Below are 26,761 nucleotides of genomic sequence, written 5' to 3' on the forward strand. Positions count from 1 at the left end.
GTCTGAAGATTTTGATCTTGTACTTCATTTGCACACTTCTTTCCTTACAGAGCAATCCAGGTCTTTGATTTTTGCTGAAAGTATAGGTGGAAATACTCGACAATTACTTGTTATTTTTACAGATATGCAATAACACCGGTTCAACACTATATATACGTAGTGTCTTGTACTACTGTACCCCTTCCAAAGTTTGGACTCCTCCAATAAAAAAAAAAAAAAACAATCTGGGTGCCCACACGGGAAGCCTTAACTGTATGACATGTTTCAATATGGTGATTTCATTTGTACTAAGATTAACGTGATCACAAAATTTGTATGGAGACTTGTATTAAGTATTACAGAGAAATGGTACAAAATATCCACATTATATATTTTTTTAATTAATTTTGAGACAATTCCTACTTCACACAAATAGTTCACCTTGAGATCCAAGAGTTATGTTTCAATCAAAGTTGATATACTTAATTAGAAACTAGATGGTTTAAAAAAGAATTTAAGCATATTTTTTCTTTTTCTCCAAACCTATTATGTCAATATGCTTAGGGGCTTCGTACGAAACTATGCAATAAAGATAACTATGCAATAGATAATCTACTAACGTTGTTGGTTTGTACAACGAAGAAACCCATTAAGATAAATCACAGAGTCATTTGGCTCTATATATATTGTGACATTTCCATACAGAATCAGAGTTTTATTCAGAATTAGCAACATTCTCCGAAGTGTCCACACATCACATACCTACAAGATGAAATTCGTTGTAAGTACTGTTCAAGTTTTAGAAATATTTCTTCAATCACATTGAAACCTTATTAAATTTTCTAATTCTTTCAATTTTCCACAGGTATCGTTTTAAAAATACATTCTTATGCATTGAATGTCAGTTTGCAGCAAAAGAACACTAAAATTTTGAACAGTATTTATTAAGACCTTGAAATTTATTTAATTTAGGTGCTAGAAATTCCTATATTTCCATGTACAAACCTTATTTTTTTCGAAATGTTTCCATAAGATTACCTTTAAGCAAATATCTTATTAAAGGATAGACTATTATTCAAAGAGTTTATTCTCAAAAGGGAACATTACCACTTTTATTTCGAAGTATACTTTTCAGCGTTTTCGGAATCTTTGCAATGATCTCCATTGGATTATGCAACAGGCAATATGCAAACAAGGACGTTTTCGGCAGAAGGCCCAATAAAAAGTTTTTCGTTTCAACAAGATCTATTTCGTTCATTCAATTTGATACTTTTCATTCAAAAGAAAACGAAACAAACTGTTGAGCTAAAGGACATTTTCTTTTAAAAACGTATATTTGCAGGTCTTTCATGTCAAATGTTCTCCCCTTTATCTGTAAAATTAGTCGTTGTGGAAACGGTTCTTTTCGAAAATAAGTTCCTCATTTATTAAGTACTTCACATTACATCAAACATGTAGTGTTTGAATATCACTTCGGTGAAAATAATGAAATAATATGGACACATTTAATGTACATTGAAAATTAGTAACGTAGATAATAGGTTTATTTAATCTGAAGTTCAAGTAGCTAACTAGCAACGTCCTAATCAAATGGTTCAAATCTAAAAGTGAAATAATAGACAAATTTACTTGCTCCTGTCTCTTTAAAAAAAAAAATAGAATAGCTACACTGTTATTCTGTATATACAAAAAACAAAAATAATATTCTATGATAAACTAGTTATTGTAAACCACTTAAAGAGTGAATGAAATGTTTACCACCAGTAGTTACTCACGAGACTAAATTTTTGTGATGATATTCAAGATGAAACGGAGCTCTTCCTATAGAAATAAATAGATACATTTTCGAGGTGAGGGATCACTTTCACGTTTTCGAGACAAATATCACTTTTACATAATCGAAATAAGACGCACTCAAATATTGTCTGGTACCTATTCGTAACATTAATCATAAACAATAGAGTCAAATAATTTCTGGACAATTTATTTATATCAGTATTAAATAAAATTCAAATTTTAACATTTTTAAGTCACCTTCAAATCTTTCTTTAAAGAAGAAATTTTACTTTTCTTTATGGGACAGCACTGAATACACTACAGTAGTATAGATTCCACTTTGAACTGTAAGTTATGTAGTATATAGACTACTCTTATTCTGCTCAAAAGGCCTAAGTACAAATGAATTAACCTATCATAATCAGTAAGGTTTTCGGTAACGAGAGCTGAATTTACTTTCTCTGTTTAAAGTAGACTGCTCATCTTAAGTTTCGTTCCCCGCATTCCATCCTTCTTTCATTTTCCCTACAAAAGTTTATAATATTGTAATAATCCAACAGTCATTACATACATTCATCACAGTACTTAAAGGGTTATTACAATTTCTAGTTTCTGATATCTTAGGTTCTGCGTGTTGATTGAGACTCCCACAGTAAAGAACCTTATTCTCTCTTCTCTTTACTTATCAGATGCACCAGCCAGCCTACAATTCGTCGTAATATCCAGTGGATGATATATTATGCAATAAAATAACGTAACCAACATATATACAGCATATACAGTACACACATATATATATATGCAGTTTAATTGAGACTCAATTCAAATATTTTCCAACATAGTCTTCCTAACTTTACACATTATAAACAATATACACTTATCACGCATCATTATATTCATTTTCTTATCCACTTCTATATTATTATCATTATATTTATACCTTTATATTCTGTGGAAGGCTGATTTAATAAGAAAAACACTAGAATTATATTATCAATATACAGGGTGTTTCAAAACAATACGGACAACTTTGAAGTGATTCCTGACACCAAGATAAGACAAAAAGTATAGACCAACCTGGGTGCACAAATGCTTCATTTCGGAGTTATAGGCTGCCAAAACCATGGAAAATGAACTTTAAAAGTCCATAACTCCAAAACTATGGGACCTACCGAGGTCGGGTCAAGACTTCACTTAAGAACTAGTATGTGCGCTATGTTTCAGAATCCTAAGGTTCTCACGGGCATATAATTTGAAGTACTCAGAACTATCTCTATAAAAAATGTTGCGGAAGTGGCGCAAGATTGTGAAACTTGAATATCTTGGATAGAGCAGATACTAAAAGTCTTTACCCCTGATATTACACATTGTACTTACTCACAACATTAAATACGAACTAGAATTGGAACAACTTCGATGTTTGATCCAAGGCTCACAATTTTCTAAAGGCACATTTTGTTATAATACATATTATTGACTAAGATGTCCCTTCCATCATACATGTTATTTCAAATTTGTTTGTATATTTCGATTCGAAAAATGTATTTTCTTTTAGACTTGTTAATTTCTGAATCATATGCTGCGGACCTTTATCCTTTAGAACATTATCAGGGATGTATTGTAATTCGTCGCTCAGCTATATAATAGCGGTGCATTACAATATATAAGAATTCAAATAGTTTGACCTTTCTTACTCTACTTTCTACAGATATTCGTACAAAGGTGAATCCTACAATCGCTTCTTGTAATTTATGTTAACTGGTCCATGGAATCACCAAGAGAAATGCATAACTTATTAAATGATGCAACATGAAGCAATTAACGTCAAATATGACTTACGTGAACATACTAAATGATGAATATTTATTGTTCTTTCGATGATACTATAAGTTGCATTATATCGTCTAGAGACATATTAATTTGTTATTGAAAGTAATTCTCTTCTTTCAATTTTCTTAATTTCAGGTCTTCTTTGTCTTGTTCCTGTCTGCAGTACTTTTCGTAGCCGCTGATGATTTGAAGAAAGAAGAAACAACGTACATTTACCGCAATGGATTGCCTGTATTAACTGAATATGCTTATCCTTATGCTTATCCTTACGTTTATCCTTATGCTTACAACTACCCGTATGTTATAGTATAAAATTGAAAAAAAGGAGAAGACATAATTCCAACAAGTTTTACATCAAGAACAATGTTTTTTCTGCCTCTTAACTAATCACAAATCTTGCATTAAACTCACTTCTTGTAACAAATGCAACTAATAAACAATAACATTACAGTTATTTTGTGTTATGTTTTATTATTATCTTCGAAACAAGTGTTTTAAGTGTATTTCATCTTTCTGAATCTTCATGGAATATCATTTGCCTGTGACCTGTATACATATGAAATATAATGTAGCTAAATTCTTTGTGATTCCTGCTTCTTCCAAAAACCAAAGTGTATGTGGTTATTATTTTATTTCTTTCCATCATTTGATTACATTTCATTCCGTCTGAAATTTAAGAAAAGAGTGAAAGATTTTTTAAAAATATCAACAAAAATTCTAGAAAATTAATTACTGCTATATTTTAATATACTTTATGTTTATTATAAGGTTCTACCGGAAATGAGAAGAAAAATAATTACGCTCAGGTGCAATTTTAATTTATGAAAATCATTAAGTTATAAAAACAGTCATGATTATCTCAATAGTGTATCTTCTTGTTCAGATGTGGAGAGTTTTGTAATTGTTATTAAAATATCTAATTTCTGCTATGAAAGAAGTTCTGACCGATTGAATGATTGATCTGCAGCCAGGGCAATCCTGCTTAAGTAAAAACTGGGAGATTTGGACAAGCCATAGTATTTATGGCGTAAGGTCAGGATTATTTGGAAACCTTTCTTTAAAGAGGAGAGGAGAAGGAATTGAACTTGTAATTTAATATGATAAGATACTTGTATCTGGGCATTCGTTAAGGTTAGCGATGAAATTTTATATTTAAGCTTTAAATAGGTGTAATTAAACGTATGTTTCACTTTTTACTGTATTCTCCTTGTGCAAAGAAAGGAACTTCTACTAGTATTTTCAAAAATATTACAGTCTGTACAAGTTTATAGTCTCTCTTAATGTGTTATACAGTATCAATTCGGAGTAACTACATATTTAAAGTTATAGGGTTTAGTTAACGGTCTTTTCCTACCATAAATCATGCCGCTGTGCTTACTAATTATACTTCGATTTAAGATTCCACTATACGAATAAATTTTCCGATTTTTCAAAAACCAATTCAATACATTTCTTTAAATCTGTTTTCCTGTTACAAATCTTGTTTAGAAAGTGACCATAATCGTTATTCTTTTATTACAGTTCTTAAAAATATATAAATCAATTAAGATAAACGAAAGTAAAAGGAAACATACTCTAGGAGACTTTTAAGGGGTTTGGTTTCCCAATCGGAACACCTCTTAATATATACTTCGTCGTTCTGTTTCTGCGTGCGGAGAAGACAAAAAATACTTTGTTGTCCGTCGGGGAAGACAAGGAAGTCTCTATAACTACATAACAGATCACATCAATTTTGACGAGGATGTAGAGGGTAAAAAAAGTTAGGAATCGAGTGATTTGATGGAGGAATATTTAATGACCGTTAGCAACTGAGTGTAAGAGGCAATTGCCCCCCAACTCTATTTTTGAAATGTTTTCGGTTCTTGGAAAGACATTGCGAAACATACTAATTTGCTTTCAAATACTACAATACTTTATATATTTATATGAAATACTACAAATATCTTTAGCTTTTTGCTGTAGTTATTAACGATATGTGGTTTGTAATTTTATATGCTGCCTAATGTGCATGTGTGCACCGAAGTATGTGTGTGCTCGTATTTGCAAGTTTGCTAGGGTGTCTGTCTTTTGCTCCACTTGGAATCAGTCTCTTGTCGTCTACATTGGATTGAATCATTCGGCCTCTCCTAGTTTCCAGCTTTAACGTTGATTGCTACGGAGAAAAAGGGTAATAGATACCGATAGGAGCGATTCTCTGTAATCGAACAAGTGTCAAAAGTATATTGGATCTACATCCTGAAACGGAAACCATTAATAATTTATTATCAATTTCCGGTTTCAAAATTGATCTACAGAACATAGTGAAGAAACGAGTAATAGAAATTGAGAAGCGCTTTTCTGCAAGCAATTAAAGGTTCCAAGAACATATTCATCGCCGCTCCAATCTTTCTACTAATATTGAAGGGGTAGAAAGCTAATGCTTCTTTCTGTTTCAACATTAATTAAGAATATATCACGCTATACAAACCAAAATCCTTTACCTGATGCACACATAACACTGTTCCTTTTCTTTTGTAAAATAGGAATTTTAAAAAACATTATCCTAAATTTACCTGCTACTTTGGGAGAATTAAGTATGAGCAAGTCAAATTAAATTAATAGCTATATATTGAAGGTTCATGAAAAATGCCTCTTCAATTCAATAACACTGATAATACCAAATGTAAGAAATTAATTAAACGACTAGACGGACACTATTCGTGCACAAAACAGAATGGGCGTTTAGTTCGTAGTTTGCACAATCTGTAGAAATAAGCTAAGAATAAGCATAGTTACTATTCAATTAAATGTCTCGTTTGTAGTAGGTGGTAGGGTCTATGAAAATCTTTACACAGGTATACATAAAAATGAAAATGTATATATCCATTATATAATACATATAACCAACTCTAATTACTTGCCTAGGAAAGAGTACTCTCAGAGTGAAATTCCTTTAGATCCCCTGGGAGAGTGGGAGGGGAAGACTTGTAAAAATGGTCGAAAATTACTGATATTAGTGTCGAATCTGTAGTTTTCGGGGTTTCTGAAATGAACAGGAACACTTCGGATCCCGTTTAAATCCAACTTCAGCCCCTACGAGTACTCCTAAGAAGAGACCTTTTGTGACATGTGAAAAATAATTGATAATGACCAATATTACTGTCGTATCGATAGTTTTCGTGGTTCTTACGTTGATTGGTGACAACTTTTGTTGTCCTTTAAGTAATGTCAGCTCTCAGTTGGGGTAAGATACCGTTTGAAATGAATCTTGTAACATGGTGAGTTCTTGTCTCAAGGTTTTATAATGTCACATTCATTATGGTCGTATCCTGAGGAGTACGAATTTCAAAATGTATGCCAAGAATACAATATCGAATGGATTGTTTTAATTACACTCTCGTTGAACTGCATATCATAAGAGGAAGGGACTTCAAATATTTTCCAAACACTTGATCTCCCCGTAAGAAGGAAAAATATTTCAGGAAGTAGATGGATGAAATTCTTGCTCCCTAACCTCAATGTTTGCAATTAAAATCCTGTATACCGCTTTATGGAAAGTAATCTCTTTTGTCACTGCTGCTTGAATGGAGAAAGAGTATTTTTAGACATACAACACTACAGATTAGTGTAAAATATTATTTTGCTTAAGATTTCTACAACTGAGTGTGAAATTTAACCAAGGATAACGTGACGCTTGATAGCTAAAATAAGAAAGTATTCAATGTATCTAGGTCCCTTTTTTCTGACATTCTCGTCTTGTTTGATTATTTCTTGCCTCTTTCAGTAACAATAAATGGCATGTACGTAGTAGGTGGGTCCTGAGGAACAGAATTTCCTTCTGAAATCCCGACTTTTCAGTGAATTTAGTCTAATTTTAGGTTTTATTTCACAAATTTGAATATAATTAATCCTCTTATTAGATTTCACCCACTGCGAATCAGTTCCTGGGTACGTCCATGATGGTAGTGGTAACTAAATCAGAATGAAAAGAGTTCTTTCAGAACAGAAAAGGACAATGTAATATTTTTGAGTGGGAAGAGATTAATTACGTTAAGGGAAGACAACATTTAGAGACGGAAAATCTTATTTTCGAAACGTATAAGCTGTGATAAAGTAGAAAACGATTAGATTAACTATTAATTCATACCTTGTTACTTAGATTTTAGCTTCCTTAAGATTATGAAATCACTCTTGGGTAAGGCTCCCAGATTTTCAGACGAAAGTAATAAGGCAATAATGTATGATTTTTTTTTAATATTAATGGCTATGAAAAAGCAGTGGAGTGAACATTTCTATTCTCGATGGTGTCTCAGATATTTCGTGTTGTCCCATAATAGTGAGGTAATTGGGGAATAATTTGAATTAAGAGTTGTTCTTTAGAAAATTTAATGTAACAGAAGTGGAACTTGATATGTTGAACTATATACGACACACATTGATCCTTGATTGTTATGCTGGTTGCTCATTGCTCTAGATAGACTACATCTTAAGTTATGTTACTTTTACTGGATATCATTTCTATCCCTATTTGTAACTTGTAAATACCAACAATATGTACTGGATCTATCGTTAAATTGCATTAATTCCTGCATATTTTTTACTTTGGTTTATAATTTTCTTAGAAAAGCTTGTTTCGTTTGAACACCAAGGTTTATGGTTTTAGGTATGTGAACTGTTCTGTTATCTTTAAACCACGGAAGTCTATATGATAAATGATAATCAAGAGACTCTGGTTAAAACCAGATGCACAAATGAAGAAATTCCGGGACAATCCGACTTCCAAATCTTCTTATGTCTCAAAACTTGATATAACAAGTAAAATTTCCCTAAGGAACAACACATATATTGTTGTGAGCAGATAAAGTTAAATTAGACAAACTGATGCTTCGTTTCTTAATGGAAAAAATATTGAAAGATAAACTCCAGAGAGATTCACATATATATTTGGCCAGTGCAATACGAAATCAAGGTTTCAGTTTTGAAACTATCAATTCGTCAGTAGTTTCAATTAGCCACAATTCCTTTCTTCAAGATGAAATACGTTGTAAGTATTAGCTGATAGACAAGCTCATTGCTTGCTGATATAATATTAAGATTTTACATTACGAATTAATTGTTTTCTCTCAATTTTCGTTACTTCTTTTATCGGAGTTTGTATCTGCTTCACATTTCTTAGCTCATTGATATGAGGTGAGGTGATTTTGAGTTTTACGTCCCGTTCAGCAGCGAGGCTATATGAGACGTGGACCTACTGATTAACGTGGAATCCGAACCACATGAGCTCCCGCCGGGAATCGAACCCGGGTCTCCCACGCCAAAGGCGCGCACGCTAACCGCTTAGCCACGAAGGAGCTCTCATTGATATGAATTTGCACAATTATATATATATATATTTTTGTTAGAAATGAATTGTAACTTTATTACCTTATTTTGCTGATTTCTTCTTTAAATCTGGTTAAGTGTTGTCTTCGTACTGAAAATCAATCATCAATTATCAATTATCAACAAAAATCTTATTGTATGAGGAGCGTCCAAATAGTAGCTTTTCAACGCATATTTGGTAATAACTTTATATTACGTTCTTCATAAAACAAAGCACGTTGTATCCTGCAGTGGACACTTTATTTTTCAAAATAGTGGCCAAGACCATTCATTGTATAACAATGAAATGAGCTTGTCGATGCCATTTTCGCAAAATGTGTGATCTTGACGGTTTGCCCAGCGTTGCACTAATTTGCCACACTCTAATGACTCATCACGTTTTTCTCATAGACGTCCCCGTAGTTAACGATAAATTTCCGCGTTTAGGAATCGAATAACAGAATATATTTCGTGCTTGAGCCATTGTTTTAATGTTCAAACGCTAAACGCTCTGACGTTACGATCTGAAACAATAGAAACAATTTGTCATAATTACATACTGCCTAACGTCAAATTCGTACGAGGTCGTCTCCCAAAATAAAATTACAGAACAGTGATGAAGATGTCAAAGCAGCGATGCAATGCTGGCTCAACAGTCCAGGCTCCACAATCATAAAAGTGGCATCTAATGGTTCATTTCACGGTTCATTAGACAAAAGTGTTCATTAGACAAATACCTCAGTCATCCTGGCGACTATATTTGAAAAATAAACTGTTAACTGTAGCACAGAATGTACATTGGTTTAGGCACAGCGTAAAATATGATTATTCTCAAGTATGCCTTGTAAACTTACTTGTAGGAGAGATGTCTCTCGTACAAAAATTAAATATTTAAAACTATATGTGACACAATTTAATTTTCACGAAATAAGGAACATAACTATTTTTGGGGATGAAGTCAGGTAAATCAGACCATTAAAACTCAGTTTCAAGAGAGTTGAAAAATAATTTTCTCCCTATAAACTAATGAGCAAAAAACAAATACGACATTAATGTCCAACAACATTAAAGAACATTTCTTTCAAACTTTTGTGACTGATCTCGAATCGTAGTACTTGATATAAATATTTTCGTATTCCTTTCTTCTTTCTTGTATTGCAGTAGATCGGTGTTAAAAATGACTAATAACTACTTACCTGTCTGATACGCATAACCTATAAACCAACATCTACTCTTCAAACTTGAACATTGCTTTTAATAATAACATATTATAGCACTCGCTTTATCCAACCGTACTATTTTTTTTTAAATCTTTTTAATTAGAAATGAACAAATAGTTATTTCAAACCTGCTCTTTAGGAGAGTTCAGAAAGATATTTACTAGCATGTTTAACGAGTTTTTTTTTGTGTTCTAGAATAATTGTATGCATTTAAGCAATTAAGCTCCTCAAGGGTTAGGTCCCGCACTCGGCCTTCAGTATTACAAAATTTACGGGAATATTGGGCGAATTATACGAAATTTAATCATCAGACAAGCTGAAAATGTAATAAAGCTTAATACTATACGGTGACTAATTACGCAGCAAATAAAGTTTAATTTTCTAGTATATGAAGGCCTGTAGTGAGGTGATATTAGGTAAACTTATAATAGAATATTATGTTAAAAATCTCGAACCAATTGTGTGAGTAACTAATCTAATAGGTGTATGAAGCAGTAGGGCAGATAAAGGTGCCAATTGATTCTAACAACACTCTACAGTGTCCTCAATGTATTGCCCTTTTGTGGCTCGATGCTCTCCTATTATAAGGGGTGTACATTTGTAAATTCTGTGGAAGAAATATGTGAATTAATTTCACAATAGGATTGTATAAGAAACCAAAACATGTCGGGATCTTATCTCTTCTACATATAACAAGGTAAAAAAAAAACAATACGAAGTGGAAAATGTGTTTCTTACCACGTCATGTTCCATAATGAAGACAGGATTAAATAAAATGCTATGCAAAGGCAGTCTACAAAGTGATCATGGAAGTACTACAGATCTGTGTCACACGTACAGTATGTGTTTCTTGCTATGTGAAATGTTTACCACTATTCTCGTTTGTACGAAATCGCCTACTCCCTTACGGACGCACCACTGCGCTACAGTACGAGCCCCCTGCTGAGCGTCTGTCTGACTCAGATAGCATTCGTGTCTTTCAGTGGCCATATATCACAAATTGGTTTGTGTTTTAAAATTGGTTCGTTTTTTTATGCCACATCTCACACGCTATATTTATAGTTAGTCCTCCTATAGCCAATCTGCACCTATTAATGAAACTCCTCGCTCACAGTGGTAAAGTAAGGAAAAAAAGATTGTAATTCCATTGAAACATTATTTTCGTTATTTCTGAATATAGATTGTAACACATGACAGTTGAAAGGTTTATTTTTGCGCAGAAAGACAATATGAATGCATACTTAGTCGGTAAAGAATAAAGGAATAGGAAATTAACAAATATTTGCGAAATATAACTAGAACTGAAGTAAACAAATGAAAGAGGAGTAATTGTGAGTAAAGTATATTAACGGAACTACATGAAATTTCGTAAATAAAGTTTAAAATAACTTTATGTTCCTCTGATTACAGAGAGCCATCAACGGAACTTTAGTCCTTCGCAATATTGTTCCTTATTATTATACTAAGAGTATTCATTTAAAGAAAACATGCTTAACGTTAAAACAATTCATCCAACATAACGTACAAAAGTATAAAATGGTCTGTTTGCAACTCACATTTTGGTTTAGAGTCAATAACCAAATGAAGTCTAACAAAAGGTTAATTTCAGTTTAAACCACAAGAGATTCTAATTTCTGGTATACGTTTCTTTGAGCTGGAATTTCTTGCTCTATTGTCAAGTGATTACATGCAATATGCTTCTTTTTTGGTATGTATTATACTGTTTTAATCGTTTTTTTCTATTTCAGTTACTCTTTGTGTTATTGCTGAGTGCAGTGCTTCTTGCAAGTGCCCACAATATGAAGAAAAGGGAGACTTCATACGAATATATATACAACCCATATGGTCTCTATCCATATGGTCTTTATCCATATGGTTTCTATCCTTATGCTTACCCTTATACTTACGTCTAACATAAACACTATGTGAGAGGATCAACATTAAAGAACATAGAGATCGATTTAGTTGACTATTTGAACCAATAAATTGTGGTAGATTGTAAATGAAAATTATGTGAATAAAATAAATACAACTTTCACTGAAAGTAATGTTTATTTTCTATCGTAATTGGTTCTGAAGTACTCAGTTTCACAGAAAAAACAGTGCATATTATTCACTTCATGTTCTTTCCGCAATTAACATCTGAATCTAATGAAGAAATTTTACTGCGGTTGAAATTTTAAGCAGTATTGTTTTCAGAAGTTCCACGGGATGATGGGGGACTTTCATTGCCTGTAAAAAGGAATGTAGATTTTCAGGCTCTGTCTTGGGTAAATCATTACTATTATTAGTTTCTGTGCCGGAAAATCAAGTTCGATTTCAGTAGGACTACATGTGTTTTGGATTTTGAAATGTCTCACACTCGGTGCTGAAATAGGATATAAACCATCATCAAATGTTTGTAGAAAGTTAATAACAATTCCTTTACAAGAAGAAAGTCAGAATGGTTCGTACGATGTATGCGAGACTCTCACGTTTGATGTAATACTTACAACACCTATTCCACTATTATTTCTTCTGAAGGGAATTCATCCTCAAAAGTAAGCTATCCCTTGTGAATTTTTAAAAAGAGAATTAATGTATATCATATTAAAAGGTAGTTGATAAGATTCGCATAACGAAAATGAGAGAATTGTGAAAAAACTCATCTTCAAGAGTATCGTGTCTCTTGTTGATCTTATAGAAAGGAAAAACTACTTATATCATTGTTGTAGGGTGAATTGTAATGAAATGTTTATTTATAAGTAAAAAGAAATATTCGTCCTAACCTCTTTCGAAAAAGAAATCCTCCGAAAAACTCATCCACAATAGTAAACTACGATGTCTGGAATTTCTTTCTCAGAAAAATAACTAATAATATAATTTAGATTAGTTAATTACTATTGTTGAGTAAAATATAAGCAGAATTCTTTCAGTCGTTTTCGAGATTAGCACAATTTTCAACATTTGCCTCACAGTAAACTCGTATTTTTGGTATCGCAAGAAAACTCGAAACTCCATTATCCTGGAGAACCTTATGAACACCTTAATTGAAATACATTGTCCAGATTCGTTGACGGTATAACTTCTAAGCGTGTGAGCACATATCAAAATGAACACACGCACATTCAAAAATCATTTTCTCATTATATAGATGTCATTAACATGGAAATCTGGGATTCGATTAGAGGCTTTTCGCTCGAATATGAAAATAATTGAAATATTAAACAAACAAAGAGAAAATGTAATTAAACAGTTGTTTTTTAAAGAAATTTATGTCGTATTGATTAATTGATAATTGTTCGTTACTGTATTGGCATTCCCAGAGAAACTCTCTGCAGATACTCTATGAGGTGTCTGTATACAGTCATTTAAGAAAAAGTGGTTCACTATAGACGTAAATTCACACAATTCTCTTGAAACTACATAAAATAAACAAATAATGAACTCTTGCGTTTAAAGATTCCCATAGCCGTAATTTCTGACTTTCTATTTAAAGTATATTTCTGTACATACAAAATAATATAGTAAAAACAAGTGCGGAGAAAACAGACACACTTTTTATATATTTCATATGTTTTGTATTCAATTATTGCCCTTGATCATTAGATAAATATTTTCTCTAAAGGAATCCTTTCAGGTTGCCACAACGTTGATTACTGATTCTACGTTCTGTCGAAACTGCTTAAAATTTCTTGCAATATAATATGAAACTATAGTAAGATATTCTCCATTTGACAGCATCGTGGGGTACAAAATAGAATCATGATGAAATTGAGAAAGAAAGTACCGTATATATACTGGTACTTATTATGATTTAATAGATTTGGAAATAATCCCTATATAAACACTTTAGCTTCATGCCACATGTGTAAGAAATATGTGGTAATAAGAGTATTTGGTTTCCTAAAATTCATCATGGAATCATAAAGATTAGGTAAGTAAACCTATGACTTAAGGGACCCGAAGGTTCATTGTCACAAAAACAAATTTTCTCGATTAGATTAAATCCTGTAGAACACAATTTTCCTCTGGATGAATAGTCTAAAAAATATGATTAATACATTATATATTACTCTCCCATCTTCTTCCTGGGATACCCAAAGGTCTCTTCCCTTAGGATTCTTATCTAGAATTCTATGCACTGCAAGTGTCGTTTTTCTCCCTGCTTACAAGTAAACCTTACGTTTGGGTGAATCGAGTTGCTGACTGAGACACATATGAGAAAGTAGTACTAAATGTGGTCAGTATTTCAGTGAAGTTTTAGGTGCGAAGCTCCAGGGGTTTAGGAGATACAGCTACCAGAACATCACATGGAAGTACAGAATAGTCTTCATACAGTTGGAGGTAAAAGCCCTGTAAGACCTCTTGTAACGACAAAAGGTGAATAACAAATACATGGGTACATATTAGGACTAGGGGGAAGTCATGTAGTAAGGGTATACCTGACGGCGGCCATCTTGAAATCCGCCATTTTGAATTAAGATTAAGTTTTTAAAATAGGAATAGGGTCATGTGATACATGATTTAAGGCACAAATTTAATCAGAAGAATAATGGTGACGTTAATTTTGATTTACGCGCAATTGGTAAAAAGTTACAGGGAAATTAAATATTGTTGCTGCATATGTATTAGTCCTTTACCCCACCTTGTAAATTTTGTGTTAATGATAATAATTAAATAAAAAGCAGATGGATAAATATTAGGTTTATGGTAAGAGTTGTCTTGATGGCGGCCATGTTCAAATCCGCCATTTTGAATCAGACAAAAGTTTTAAACAAAACGCATAACAGTGGCACCTTATTAATAGCAAATTTTACCATAACTCCAACGGTATAACCATTTTTGCTTTATCATTAACCAGCACAAAACTAATGGATCGCACCTTATGTCTACTGTTTTGACGGAATTGTTAACGACAAATGTGTCAAGTGTAACTCGATTGCCTTTGTCAGGTGTGCTCACTGTGAGCAGAGCATTTGTGCAAGGCATGCACTCTTTTCTGAACTACATATTGATTGTACTAATTGAAGACTTTTTTGGAAGAAAGACCCAAGTTCAATTATGACTCAATTCCACTTTGGTCATTTTTCCTTAAATTAGCAACTTGTTTATGCGATAACAAATGCTCGTTAATGATAAAGCAAAAATGGTTATACCGTTGGATTTATGGTAAAAATTGCTATTAATAAGGTGTCACTGTTTAAAACTTTTGTCTGATTCAAAATGGCGGATTTGAACATGGCCGCCATCAAGACAACTCTTACCATAGACCTAATATTTATCCATTTGCTTTTTATTTAATTATTATCATTAACACAAAATTTACAAGGTGGGGTAAAGGACTAATACATATGCAGCAACAATATTTAATTTCCCTGTAACTTTTTACCAATTGCGCGTAAATCAAAATTAACGTCACCATTGTTCTTCTGATTAAATTTGCGCCTTAAATCATGTATCAAATGACCCTATTCCTATTTTAAAAAACTTAACGTTAACTCAAAATGGCGGATTTCAAGATGGCCGCCGTCAGGTATACCCTTACTATATGACTTCCCCCTAGTCCTAATATGTACCCATATATTTGTTATTCACCTTTTGTCGTTACAAGAGGTCTTACAGGGCTTTTACCTCCAACTGTATGAAGACTATTCTGTACTTCCATGTGATGTTCTGGTAGCTGTATCTCCTAAACCCCTGGAGCTTCGCACCTAAAACTTCACTGAAATACTGACCACATTTAGTACTACTTTCTCATATGTGTCTCAGTCAGCAACTCGATTCACCCAAACGTAAGGTTTACTTGTTAGATGTCTCAACTTTATTATTCTCACTTGTTTTAATTTAGTAAACTTCAGCGTTCTGCGTAACTTTCTAATTTCCTCGATTGCTCATTTCATTTCCTGCCATTGTTCTCATATATATATATATATATATATATATATATATATATATATATATATACAATCATCATAGTACATTTTCAGAATTTCCAATCAAATTTTTAGAGACATAGCTTTTCTTTTCTTAAGGTTATGTCTTACTGGTAACATTCACAAAGTCGTGATCTCGAAGTATAAAGAGTAAAGTAAATAATAATTCAACTTTTTTTGAGTGTTACGCATAATGATAATGTCAATGCTAAGGATTAACGCACCTGTCGAAAATTTATATAAATAAAAATGAAAGTGAATACTTTTGAGACTTAATAACTCTTGAAACACGTGACCGATCTTGATCAAATTTTCAGCATTGATGAGGTTCGGGCCTGGGATGATTGTTATCGTTTCATTTTGATGGTAGAACTTCGGGGAAGGGGATATATATATATATATATATATATATATATATATATATATATATATATATATATATATATATATATATATATATATATATATATATATATATATATAATGAACGAAAATGACAGATATTAATGTCGAATCCAGAGTTTTCGGGGTTGTTGGGATGAACAGTGAACAACTTCCGAATCCAAATTCAGCCGTGCAAAATGGGGGAGTGGAAGGGGAGATTTTAAAGAAATGAGAGAAACTGACTGGTATTACTGCCGAATCCATAGTTTTTGGGTCGCTGAGATAAGCGGTGACACTTCTCATGCCATTTAAATCTAAATTTAGACCTGCAACTGACCGATATTAGTGTCGAATTCATAGTTTTTGGTGTCCTAAAATCATTAGTGACATTTTAGTGCTCTTTATGACCATAATGAAATGTATTCTCCCCGTGCGAAGAATGGGAATTATAGTAGTGCTTTATAAAGGTTCTGACCTAAAACTAAAGGAAAAACAGACTAATAATTTATGTGTACACTATTATATTACTGTCTCTAGATTCGTACCGTACTAATTGATTTCAGTTTTTAAAAAAAGTCAAAGTTTAAGAACTAATGATACTTTTATACTATATTTCATTAACACTTGTAACTATTGTCATATTACTTGTGGTGCACTTCTCTTAATTTTGATGTTGACCCTCCACCCCAAAATTTTGGTCGATTTTATCGAATACCTCACATGAGGATTTACCCTTGAATATGTTATTTAGTTCAGTTCGATGAGATCTATCAATTGATATATCTTTTAAATTTGCACATTTTTTATTCGATCTACGCTAATAATGTAATAATATAATGGTTAAAGTGTTAATGGGTTAATATAACAGAACTAAGAAATTGCACATATGAAAACCACGTACCTGAATCCAATTATTTTTTTCCGGCATGTTCTTTTATATTTTGGAAGATGTTGGAAAATTCAAAATGGTCTTGATCTCTTTTCTGAAACTTTCTCTCTGTTGTTTCATGATCAACTCATCAGTAACTGAACTACATATGTCGTTGAGTCTTGTCTTTTAGTCATATTTGCCTAATGAACACCAATAATAGCCTGCTAGAATCTGTAATGTTCTGATGCAATCCTGAATCAACTTTACATCATATACCTGGAAATAAAACATGTTTTGTTGTTCTTCTAAATTGCTATATTGCTTAACAAACTAGGTTGGAATTATTCCTCTATATGGTAAAAACATTAAAACATATTTTTACGAAATATATTACAGTACTGTAAAATATTAAAATTAAACTGTTTTGTAGACAAAGTTTAGTATGTGATTAATTAACTAATTGGTAAGACTGTAATGTTCTTTTTCAGTATGCAGGCTAGAAACAAACAGTAGCACACTTTTAACATGATATATTACATGTACTACTAACTTTGTTTCCTAAGGGAGCCGCGGTGGCTCATTGATAGTGTGTTCATCTCTGGTGCATAGGGTCCTTGCTTCTATCCTAGCTCGCGCCAAGTGAATTTTGTGGTGGACAAACACTATGTGTGTGTAGATTTTCTCAGTGTTCTGTTACCTCCCACTTTCTTCATTCAACGATTCATTTAGTTCTTATCATCACCGTCTCATTTAGCCTAGCCAGCATAAACGTGGGACGTAAAACTCAAAGATTTCATTTCATTTATTGTAATTTCTGTTTCCTATGCAAAAAATGTGTATGACGTTTTACATGCTATTCTATGCAATGACAACTCTTTTAGAATTTCTTGGGATCAAAATTGGTTCCACAAAATTAAACACGTACGTACGCAATGATTGAACATTATACTTTATTTTTTTTATAATTGTAACAAATTTCTATCTATTCTAAATAATAACTTGATCACATTGCAGAAGCGTGAAGTTGAACCATTTATCTTCATACGCCTTGAAACTTTTATAATAATAATGAAAAGTTCTAAAGTTTTGTACCAAGAAAATATCAGCAGGCGAACGTAGTTTGCATAGTCTATGATACCACAAAATTAACAGTGTTGCCAATCCATCATAAAGTTGTATTTTTTTTTTCAGACAACCCTACATCCGGTTTTTACATATTTGAAATTTACATGTTAAATGAAAACTTACAATGTTACATTTGTTATAAAGGCAATGTATATCCAAAGTACTTTAATGGCAGATACCCAGCATCTCCACCATGTAACATGACTGGGTTCTGTGATATAAGGAACCATAAAGGACTTTACTTTTATAGTAACTTGGGATTTTAATTTATGTGAATGTTTATCGACTACCAGTGTGAGGAGCTGGAAAATGAATGAAATAATATTTATAATGACTATATTTAATTTAAAGTTAAATGGGTTGTGCAGCTTGAAAGAACTTGTTAAATAAAGCAAGAACACAGATTTTATTTTTTATAAAATGCAGCAGATAAGGAAAAGTTTGAAAGTGGAAGTAAATATTTTAGTTTGGGGTTGTTATTAAATATTTTGAAGTTTTTACTCTACCTTTTTCAACAGTTGTTACTCCATTCTTTCCCCTAGCTCGATCTTGTTGCTTGTTTAAGAATATTGTAATCGTAGTTTTACGATATTTTCTAAGCATAGCTACTGTTTTGTTTTCCGGACAGAGACAAAAAAACACAACTCATGTCCCCTTAATTTAAATATATGGTTAACCCATTATTTTTCGACCTTCTCTTTCCACCATGTTTGTGATGTTAGAGAATGATAGGATGTTTTATGAATCGTAGACTTCAAATGCTGGGAAAATTACCTCACGTTCCTACATGGTAGCTTTTTGAGATAATCGAAGTCTGTAGTAAATAGAAATAAACAACAAATTTCAGCTTTAAAAATAAATACAAACGTACTAATGTGACAATTTTTCATAACTGAGGAAATTAATAAAGGAAGCTAGGAATGTGCCGACTGGACGCTTTGAGCATCGTTTTTAAGCACAGTTTAGTGACTGGGCGAAGTAGTGAAACGTAGCCAGACATAGGTAGAAAATAACAGATTGTATAAAGGTAAAAATAATGAGCAAGGTTACTGAAACATTATTATGGGTGAAAGGAATTTGCTAAAGCATTAAGCTTAATAAACAAACAGATTTATAGAAATGCTTCCAGGAAGTTTTAGTTTAAAATATTAAAATTTTGTTATTTAAAAAAGTAAAAAATAATTTGAGGTAGTGGATGAAATAAATCCAAGTATCCGTCCGTGGAATCGAACTAGGAGCCTCAGATGTAAAATATTGTTCCACTATAACCATGATATGACGGATTTCGAATGAGTATAAACAAAGTTACAAGACATTGAAATTTTAGTTTTTCTTAACTAAGTATCTCATCCAATTGCAAAGATGGTTTTAAGATGTGAAGATCACAATGCAGTTTATTATTATTATTATTATTATTATTATTATTATTATTATTATTATTATTATTATTATTATTATTATTATTATTATTATTATTATTATTATTATTAAGTATCCTGCCTTTGGCAGATTCTGGGTCTAACATTTTTTTTTTAAATATTTCTAGACCTGGAAATGTTTCTTTCACGTTTCTCGATCTTCACCTTCCTCTTTTAAATCCTAATATTTTCCTCTTTTTTTTTTAATCGTCGATCAGTCGTGTCCTTCTTCTTATTCCTCCTTTTCTTTCATCTTTCCTTCTATGGCAGTATGAAGAAGACAATTTCTTAGCAAAAAGTGTTCTGTCGAATTGGCCTTCCTACGAAGGATGCTGGCTAAAAGTGTTCTCTTCTCTCCTATCCGTTTTAAAGCACCTTTGTTTGTTACCGTTTTTGTCCGTTTTATCTTCTCCATTCTCCTCCAACACCTCGTTTCCAAGCTTTCTACATATGTCTTCTCTAACTTTCATAATGTCCACGTCTCTGAACCATACAGTACAATGCTCCATATGTAGCACTTGACCATCTTCTTCCTTAGTCCAATAGTAAGCCAGCTACTTAAGGGTCATCGTTTCTTGTTGAATGCTTCTTTGGTTATGACAATTCTTGACATGATCTCTTTGGTGCAGCAAGCGTCTCTTGTCAAAATACTTCCCCGTTACCTGAAATTATAGACTTTTTCAAGTTCTCGTTGTTCTATTTTGTCCTATAAGGGCGCGTTTTCACGGGATATTCTCATGACATTCGATTTTTCGATGTTGACTTCCATTCCATATAGTTTCCCAGTGTTGATTATTTTGTCCATCATCTCCTGTAATCTTTCTTCGGTTCTAGCTATAATAACCGTATCATCTGTATATCTGATTTTGTTAATGACCTCTCCTTCGATCTTGAAACCTCAAATTACCATTAAACCTTCCTTAATTAAACTTTCACAGTAAATGTTGAATAATTAGGGTGACATATTACATCCTTGTCTATCTCCATACTATTGATTCCTCCTTCATTCAAGCGCAATTCACTCGTTGTTTGTGCAGGTTTCAAATGAGTCATTATTTTCGGCAATGGAAAAACAGAAAAAAAATGATCTTACGATAACTACTGACATTGGAATCATAGGTGTAATACCCATGTTAACGTTTACGATTTCTTTCTACATTATTAATAACGAATATCCTAAATTTTAATAATAATTATCTGATCCTTTAAACTGCTCTTCAAGAAACGAATATACCCAAGTACAGTCTTCTGCAAATAAAAACTCACCACCCACCCCTCTTATAGTAATCTTCGAATAACCTATTTGCAACGGTTTAATATGTTGGTCCAAATGATAAAAAAAAAAAAACTTAATTAGCGGAAGAAATGTTACATTTGTTTGATCTTCGCGTATAGAAAAAAGTACATGACAGTAAAAAAAAAGAAAGAAAGAAAAAGGAAGTAATTAACTATAGTTTCTTGATTATTACTGTACGCATCCCCATCACTTTTCTACTGTTCCGAATTCTTGCAGCGGTTGCTTTGCTGGTCTGAACTTACTGTGTGCCTTCTATGCACGAGGTACCAAGTCTGATTTCTCTTAGGGGAGCGTCAAACACATTGCAGTTATATGGATCCCATTTTAAATTTAGGATTGTCCTATATAACATCGTTATTAATAAAGGAAGTGTAAATACAAATAAATCAGTCCACTCACAAGAGATTCGAACTTAAGATTGTAGTTGCAAAAATTCTAATCTATAATTTGCACCAGGACAGTCACTGTATACACTGGAGTATTCTTTTAACACGCATAAATATAAATAAAGTAGAAAAATTCTACCTAACAAATTTGAAGACATAAGTCATATGTAGGGCTCCCAGGCGTTCCGGTTTAACCAGAAGATCAAAGATTTACATCGTTCCCCCTCTTCCTACAAAATATTAAAAACACCAAGTGTCCAGAATTTTCTTCAAAATTTATGTTCATATCATTCGTACGATATTTTTTAAAAATATCTCTTTTGTGAGTCATCGATAAACAACTAATAGGAATAATCCAGTTTCTGACATTCACTTTTGGTGAGTGCTGACTTATTGCTTAATTAATTATGATATATCATCAAGAAAACAAGTGCATAAATACAACTATACTGTAGAATTTCATAGAGTGTTCCGGTTTTAGTGTAAATTTTCAGAAGGTGCTCTGGTCTAAAAATCTTGAAGCCATAGAACATGTTTCATTCTATTGATTTAATGTTTATTAATATTAACATGATCACCACATTTAAATGAAAACTTGTTATAGCCTTTACAAAGAAATAATACAAAATAAAATATTATACATATATATTTAAAACATTCTTACTTCACACAAATAGTTCACCTTGAGAACCAAGTATTTGCCTTCCGATGGTAAATGATACAGTTAATCACCTCCTGGATAATTTACAAGAGAATTTTAAGCACATTAGTTTTTACCTCCGAACATATTATATCAACATATTTAGGATCTTTGTACAGAACTATTCAGTAAAGATAAACTAGTGATAATCTAATACCGTTGTTATTTTAGGTAAAGAAGAAGTCCATTAAGATAAATCACAGAGACATTTGGCTCTATATATATTCTGACATTTCCATACAGAATCAGAGGTTCACTAAGAATTAGCAACATTCTTCGAAGCGTTCTTACATCACATAACTACAAGATGAAATACGTTGTAAGTATTGTTCAAATATTAAAAATACTTCTTCGATCACATTCAAAACTTATTAAATTCTCTAATTCTTTTGATTTTCTAAAATATACTTTTCTTAAAGTGCGTTTTTTCCTATAGCATGTTAGTTTGCAGCAAGACTGCACTAAAATTTGAGCACTATTAATTAAGGTCTTAAAATTAATTTCATGATGGGAACAAGAAGTCCTTGTTTCTACATACAAATCTTATTTTGTCTTTCTAATGTTTACCAAAGATTACATATAAGCAAAAATATTATTATAATATATAATATCGTTATTTGAAGAGGTTATTTTCAAAGAGAACATTTCTTTCTTTCTTTTTTTAATAATGCACCTTTCAACGGTTTCTGATTCAATGGGATGATCTCTATCGGATTTTGCAACAGGATATATGCCAACGAGGATATTTTTGGTAGAAGTCACAATGTAAAGTTATCGTTTCTACAACATCCATCTCGTTCATTTAATTCGGTATATTTCATTGAACTTTGGAACACAACAAAGCTGTTGTCACATTTCCGATAGAAGACTATTTTTTAAACGCATATGCTCAGAAGATCTTTCAAATCAAATATTCTCTCCTTTTCCTATAAAACTAGTCATTGTGGAAACGGTTCTTTTTGAAAATAAGTTCCTCACGTATTAAGTACTTCACAAATTAAATCAAATACGTGGTGTTTGAATATCATTTGGGTAAAAATAATGAAATAATGTGTATAAACTTAATGAATATTGAAAATTAGCTAATGTACATAAAGTATTTATTTATTTAATTTCTACTTGTGGTGGCTAATTACCAATGTCCCAATCGAATGGTGCACATCTGAAACTGAAAATAATAGACATTTATCTGTTCTTGTTTATTCTTTAAATTGGAACAGCTTTACTGTTATCATAGTCTACCATTAAATACAGAAAATAAAAATAATAATCTCTGATAATTCAGTTATTGTAAATCACTAAACAGTGAATGGAATGTTTACATTAACTAGAGTTATACATGAGACCAGACGAGATATATTGTAGTTACAAAGTTTAAAATAAAACAGAGCTCTTTTAAAACAAAACAAATAGATACATTTTCGAAGTGAGACATCACTTTCATCCTTGCAAGACAAGACATCACTTATCTATTATCAAAACAAGACAGACTCAAAATTTTGTCTTGTGCCTATCCGTAACATTAGTCATAAACAATATAGTCGAATAATCGCTTTTCCTAGCCAACTTGCTTACATTACTATTAAAGAAAATTCAAGTTTTATTACTTTTAAGTCATCTTCAAAGCTTCTGAAGAACAAGAAATTCTACAATTCTCCGTAGACCCTTGTAGTGGCGAAAACGCCGAAAGACAAATCAAAACCTATCATATTCAGTAAGGTTTTTGGTAAGGAGAGCTGAAGTTTATTTTGTCTGTCTAATGTGAAAAAACTGATCATCTTAAGTTTCGGGACCGACATCTCAACTTTCTATTATTTTCTGTAACATAAGGTTATTATATAAAGAGTTCAAAGAGTTTGACCTTTCTTACTTTACTTCTCCCAGCTGATCGTACAAGGCTGAATCCTACAATCACTTCTTGTGTCTTATGCCAGAAACACGTCACATCGTTAATGGATCAACCAAGAGAAGGTCGTATTTCTGTGTATATGACCTAAAGAATTAATGCTACAAGTAAATAAAACAAAGGAAAACAGAGAATGGATCCGCCACAGATGACTAGTATTAATAACGACCTGCCACGTGTACCATATGAACAGTTATTATTTCACTGTAGCTTAAAGTCGGTTGCAGTAAAAATGAGTAGCTCAACTCACTCGAGCTTATTCAAACTTAATTTTTATGCCTATAAATAAAGTTCTTAACACTTTCTTAATAAGATTTAACTTAACCTTAAATATGTAAGTTTAGGCTTCATTCTTGCTTAAAACTGGTAATAGTTTTAACTTGTAGAAAATATTGCGTATTCAATTACTTGCAAATGAACGATATATATGAGGGATCAAACTTGCTTACTAATACCAAATAAATTTATTTTATTAAGGAGCTACAAGCCTGTCTTTTCGTATTTACAATTTTATTTTATTTTCGTGATGTTTACATAAGGTTATCTTTAAGAAAACAACTTATTATAAGATGCAACATGAAGTAATTAGCGTCAAATATCGCTTACATGAAAATAATGAAATAATTAATATTTATTATTCTTTCGATGATACTTAGATCGTCTAAACACATGTTAATTGGTTATTGAAAGTAATTATCTTGTTTCTCTTTTCTTAATTTCAGGCCTTCATTGTCTTCTTCCTGTCTGCAGTTCTTTTCGTAGCCGCTGATGATTTGAAGAAAGAAGAAACAACGTACATTTACCGCAATGGGTTGCCTGTATTAACGGAATATGCTTATCCTTACGTTTATCCTTACGCTTATTCTTATGCTTACAACTACCCATATGTTATAGTCTAAAACTTGAAAAAAAAGAAGAACAAAATGTACAGCAAGTTTTACATCAAGAACAATGTTTTTTCTGCTTCCTTAGCTGATCACAAATCTTGGACTCACTTCTTGTAACAAACGCAATTAATAAATAATAGCATTAGAGATAATTTGTGCTATGTTTTCTTATTATTGTTTTCGAAACAAAGTTTTAAGTTCAATCCTTCTCAATCTTCATGGAATCATGTGTGCCTGTGACCTGTCTACATATAAAATATAATGTAAGTAAATTCTTTACCATTCCCTCTTCTTCCAAAAATCAAAAGTGAATGTGGTTATTCTTTTATTCCCTTCCATTATGTGAATAAATATTATCCCGTCTGAAATTTAAGAAACCAGTGAAAGGTTTTTAAAAACAAACCTCATCAAAAATTCTAGAAAAACAAATTACTGCTAAATGTTAATATGCCTGATGTTTATTTTAAGGTTCTATCGAAAATGCCCCCCTTCCCCCCAAAAAAAAACGATCGAGTGCAAATTTTAATTCATGAAAATCATTAAGTTATAAAAACAATGATGTTTTACATGTCAACAGTGTATCTTCATGTAGACAGTTTTATAATTGTTTTAATTTTTTTTAAATATTTTAATTTAATCTCTGCTATGAAAGAAGTTCTGACTGACCGAGTCATTAATTGATTGGTTTAACGCCCAGGACAAACTGTTTAAACTAAGACTTGGGATTTGGCCAAAACATAGAATTTATGACGTAAGATAAGGATTTTTGAAAATTTGGCCTTGAAGAGGAGAGGAGAAGGGATTAAACTTGTAACTATTATAATAAGATATCTGTATTTCGAAATTCGTTAAGTTTAGCGATGAAATTTGATGGTTTTTGCTTTAAGTACACATATATTTCACTTTTTTACTATATTATTCCCGTGCAAATAAATGAACCTTTAATATTATTTTTATATAAATATTACCAGTTCGTACAAATTTGTTGTGATTGTTTGTGTGTTATGCAGTTTGAGTTGACTTCATATTTTAACCTCACCGGGTTTAGTTGACGGTGTTTTAGTCCGTTTTCTGGACGTGTATCTGGAACGCCTGAAGGAATTTTAACCAACTTAGTACACATATTACTTACAGTCTGGAAAGGAACACTGAATACTGTCGGGGTAAAAAAAAAAAAAAAAAAAAAAAAAAAACCTTAGCTCACCTGCTCACCTAGGAGGACACTCACAAAACTAGGAGAAAAAAAGTAGTTTCAGACATAAAAGATAAAGGTAAAGTAATTGAATTTTTGAGACGGAAAATTCAATTACTTTAAGAGAACAAAACATTTTGAGGAGAAAAATTTCATTCATTTAACGTATTAGCCGTGATAAAGTCGCAAATAGTCGAAATTAACTATTAATTCATATGTTGTTACTATGGTTGATAGTTGAAAGAGTTGTGTTTCATGTATACTCTCACTAGGTGGCAGCATTGTAGTATCGGAAGGTTGGAAGTAATCCGCTGTTTTAGACACTGCTACCATTTCGCCTCACAACGTGCTGTGTATATGCATACAGTGGAGGATACACGAGAAGAACAGTATGAAGCAATAAAGTTTTGCTTTCGCTTGAACCATACAGCTTGTGAAACATACGGAAAGCTCAAGCTAGCTTATTCCAGAGTCAACAGTCGTGATACCAAAGAGGAACAGATGAGATATGGAGGTGATCGTCCATTCTTAAAAG

The 26,761-nt window shown here is 32.1% G+C and overlaps 4 long non-coding RNA genes across 4 annotated transcripts; 3 read left to right on the forward strand and 1 right to left on the reverse strand.

Annotated features, from left to right (window-relative positions):
- Positions 1-611: 611 nt before the first annotated feature.
- LOC145687296 (uncharacterized) lies at positions 612-4,039 on the forward strand. Its single transcript, XR_014131668.1, has 2 exons — positions 612-760; positions 3,721-4,039. It is a non-coding gene; the product is annotated as an uncharacterized LOC145687296 (long non-coding RNA).
- LOC145687323 (uncharacterized) lies at positions 3,893-22,335 on the reverse strand. The gene is made up of 3 exons (XR_014131677.1): positions 22,206-22,335; positions 17,346-17,591; positions 3,893-4,251 (listed from the first exon to the last, which is right to left on the reverse strand). It is a non-coding gene; the product is annotated as an uncharacterized LOC145687323 (long non-coding RNA).
- Positions 8,216-12,189, forward strand: LOC145687316 (uncharacterized). The gene is made up of 2 exons (XR_014131674.1): positions 8,216-8,608; positions 11,894-12,189. It is a non-coding gene; the product is annotated as an uncharacterized LOC145687316 (long non-coding RNA).
- A 77-nt stretch (positions 22,336-22,412) lies between the features above and the next one.
- LOC145687297 (uncharacterized) lies at positions 22,413-25,186 on the forward strand. Its single transcript, XR_014131669.1, has 2 exons — positions 22,413-22,560; positions 24,870-25,186. It is a non-coding gene; the product is annotated as an uncharacterized LOC145687297 (long non-coding RNA).
- Positions 25,187-26,761: the final 1,575 nt, after the last annotated feature.

The sequence above is a fragment of the Thermobia domestica genome, chromosome 1 (assembly GCF_964235325.1).
Source record: "Thermobia domestica chromosome 1, izTheDome1.hap1.1, whole genome shotgun sequence".
NCBI classification, from domain to species: Eukaryota; Metazoa; Arthropoda; class Insecta; order Zygentoma; family Lepismatidae; genus Thermobia; species Thermobia domestica.